At 56.1% G+C, this 3,564-nt stretch overlaps 1 non-coding gene across 1 annotated transcript; it reads left to right on the top strand.

The window, feature by feature from the left end:
• The first annotated feature begins 1,448 nt into the window (after positions 1 to 1,448).
• LOC124894902 lies at positions 1,449 to 1,604 on the top strand. Its single transcript, XR_007051421.1, has one exon. It is a non-coding gene; the product is annotated as a 5.8S ribosomal RNA (ribosomal RNA).
• The last annotated feature ends 1,960 nt before the right edge of the window (positions 1,605 to 3,564 follow it).

Raw genomic sequence — 3,564 nt, 5'->3', positions numbered from 1 at the left:
TGATTCTCTGACGAAATCATGTCTACTCCTGTCCTTTGGGTTTTTTTTAAGCATATATAAGGGGGGTAGAGGTGTTGAAGGCACTTCAAGGCGACTATCGCTAGTTGGCATAGGCGCTTAGTGGCCACGTCGGCGTGCAGCGTGGGCGCATGGCAGCATGCATGGCTAGTCCGTGCGAGCCATCCGTTCCCGTGTAGCAACGTCGACCGCGCTTCATTGTGCGCTCGTGTCGGTTATCGATGGCATCGTCGACGACGGGGCTGCTGGCGCTTGATTTCAGATGAGGCAGTGCTTTTGTGCGTGCGGCGAGTCCTGCATGCTGCTCTCGGGGCAAGCTCCAGGCGCTGCATGCATGCGGGCAAGCCCAATTCGCGGCGAGCGCCGGCGGCCGGCGTGGGCGGCGCCCGCGCATGAGCCTCGGCGTGCCTTCATCTCCCCTGCTCCCCCAAGGGCGGTCTATCGTGTTAAGCGGGACTTGCTTCAACCTTGCAACGTCCGCATGGGCAGCAGCGCATGGCATCTATTGCTGGGCGTTGGGGCCGGTGTTGGTCGTGCATCGACGGAGCATTTGGATGCACGACGCGTGAGTTGTGTTCGGCACGTGCGGTTAGGTTGGATCCCTGCTCGAGCAGCGACGTCCTAACCCGCCTGCCATCTCAGTCGCGGGGCAAGCGTAATGCAGGCTTACTCGAAGTCGGTTTCCAGTGCTGCATACCTAATGCCCAGGCATTATCAAGTTTTATCGATCTCCTTTCGCCCCTCGCATTTCGTGCGCAGAGCGAATCGAAAGGCCGCCCTCGCGTCCCATGCCTCCCTCGCTTCATCGTATGATGCCGTGGTCCGTGAGCGGCGGTCGGGATTCTCGGATGTGGTAGACACAGTGGGCATGGGGCATTCATCAACTCCTATCTGCCCTGGACGATGCTCCTTGCAAACGACGGCCGCGCTCGACTTGAATCCGTCTGCGCCCTCGCGGGAAGGCCGGGCTCATGCGACGCCGGCGTCGATGAGGAATGCTACCTGGTTGATCCTGCCAGTAGTCATATGCTTGTCTCAAAGATTAAGCCATGCATGTGTAAGTATGAACAAATTCAGACTGTGAAACTGCGAATGGCTCATTAAATCAGTTATAGTTTGTTTGATGGTATCTACTACTCGAATAACCGTAGTAATTCTAGAGCTAATACGTGCAACAAACCCCGACTTCTGGAAGGGATGCATTTATTAGATAAAAGTTCGACGCGGGCTCTGCCCGTTGCTGCGATGATTCATGATAACTCGACGGATCGCACGACCATCGTGCCGGCGACGTATCATTCAAATTTTTGCCCTATCAACTTTCGATGGTAGGATAGTGGCCTACCATGGTGGTGATGGGTGATGGAGAATTAGGGTTCGATTAGGCGGCGTGCGTCGGGGGGACCTGTGCTTCTTCTATAAAAAAAAATGACAGTCGGCAACAGATATCTCGGCTCTCGCATCGATGAAGAACGTAGCAAAATGCGATACTTGGTGTGAATTGCAGAATCCCATGAACCATCGAGTCTTTGAATGTAAGTTGCGCCCGAAGCCATTAGGCCGAGGGCACGTCTGCTTGGGCGTCACACATCGCGTCGCCCCCCTCGCATCGCGCCTCAATCACGGGGTGCGCTGTCGTCTCGGGGCGGATATTGGCCTCCCGTGCGCCTCGAGCTCGTGGCTGGCCTAAATATCAGTCCACGTCGATGGATGTCGCGGCAAGTGTTGGTTGTAACTCAACTCTCTTTGTCGTTGCGGCTATGGCCCGTCGCGCGTTCGGACTCCAGGACCCCTTCGCGCTCAGGCTCTCCGACCGCGACCCCAGGTCAGGCGGGATTACTCGTTGAGTTTAAGCATATCAATAAGAGGAGGAAAAGAAACTTACAAGGATTCCCTTTGTAAAGGCTACCGAACAGGGAACAACCCAGCCTTAGAATCGGGCAGCTCCATCGTCCGAATTGTAGTCTGGAGAAGCGTCCTCAGCGGCGGATCAGGCCCAAGTCCCCTGGAAGGGGGCGCCAGAGAGGGGAGAGCCCCGTTGTTCTCGGACCCTGTCACACCATGAGGCGCTGTCTACGAGTTGGGTTGTTTGGGAATGCATCCCAAATCGGGCGGTGAATTTCGTCCAAGGCTAAATACGGGCGAGAGACCGATAGCAAACAAGTACCGCGAGGGAAAGATGAAAATGACTTTGAAAAGAGAGTCCAAGAGTGCTTGAAATTGTCAGGAGGGAAGCCGATGGGGGCCGGCGATGCGCCCCGGTCGGATGTGGAACAGCGACGAGCCGGTCCCCCGATAGACTCGGGGCGTGGACCAGCGTGGATTGGGGGGGCGGCCAAAGACCGGGCTCTCGATACGCTCGTGGAACGCTATCTCCTCGATTGTGGCAGGCAGCGCGCGCCTCTGGCGTGCTTCGGCATCTGCGCGCTCCGGACGCTGGCCTGTGGGCTCCCCATTCGACCCGTCTTGAAACACGGACCAAGGAGTCTGACATGTGTGCGAGTCATTGGACGAGTAAACCCATAAGGCGCAAGGAAGCTGATTGGTGGGATCCCCCCCGAGGGGTGCACCGCCGACCGACCTTAATCTTCTGAGAAGGGTTCGAGTGTAAGCATACCTGTCGGGACCCGAAAGATGGTGAACTAAGCCTGAGCATGGAGAAGCCAGAGGAAACTTTGGTGGAGGCCCGCAGCGATACTTACGTGCAAATCGTTCGTCTGACTTGGGTATAGGGGCGAAAGACTAATCAAACCGTCTAGTAGCTGGTTCCCTTCGAAGTTATGCTCAGGATAGCTGGAGCTCGCATTCGAGTTCTATCGGGTAAAGCCAATGATTAGAGGCCTCGGGGGTGCAACGCCCTCGACCTATTCTCAAACTTTAAATAGGTAGGACGGCGCGGCTGCTTGGCTGAGCCACACCACGGAATCAAGAGCTCCAAGTGGGTCATTTTTGGTAAGCAGAACTGGCGATGCGGGATGAATCGGAAGCCGGGTTATGGTGCCAAACTGCGCGCTAACCTAGATCCCACAAAGGGTGTTGGTCGATTAAGACAGCAGGATGGTGGTCATGGAAGTCAAAATCCGCTAAGGAGTGTATAACAACTCACTTGCCGAATCAACTTGCCCCAAAAATGGATGGCGCTTAAGCGCGCGACCTACACCTAGCCGTCGGGGCAAGTGCTAGGCCCCGATAAGTAGGAGGGCACGAGCCCGGGCGGAGCGGCCGTCGGTGCAGATCTTGGTGGTAGTAGCAAATAGTCAAATGAGAACTTTGAAGGCCAAGGAGGGGAAAGGTTCCATGTGAACGGCACTTGCACATGGGTTAGTCGATCCTAAGGGTCGGGGAAACCCCGACAGATAGCGCGTTTCGCACGTGCACCGAAAGGGAATCGGGTTAAAATTCCATAACTGGGACGTGGCGGTCGATGGCAACGTTAGAAAGTCCGGAGACGTCGGCGGGAGCCTCGGGAAGAGTTATCTTTTCTGTTTAACAACCTGCCCACCCTGCAATCGGCTCAGCCGGAGGTAGGGTCCAACACCTGGAAGA

This window comes from Capsicum annuum, unplaced genomic scaffold, assembly GCF_002878395.1.
Source record: "Capsicum annuum cultivar UCD-10X-F1 unplaced genomic scaffold, UCD10Xv1.1 ctg78227, whole genome shotgun sequence".
Lineage (NCBI taxonomy): Eukaryota > Viridiplantae > Streptophyta > Magnoliopsida > Solanales > Solanaceae > Capsicum > Capsicum annuum.
This window is presented reverse-complemented; position numbering and strand designations above follow the sequence as displayed.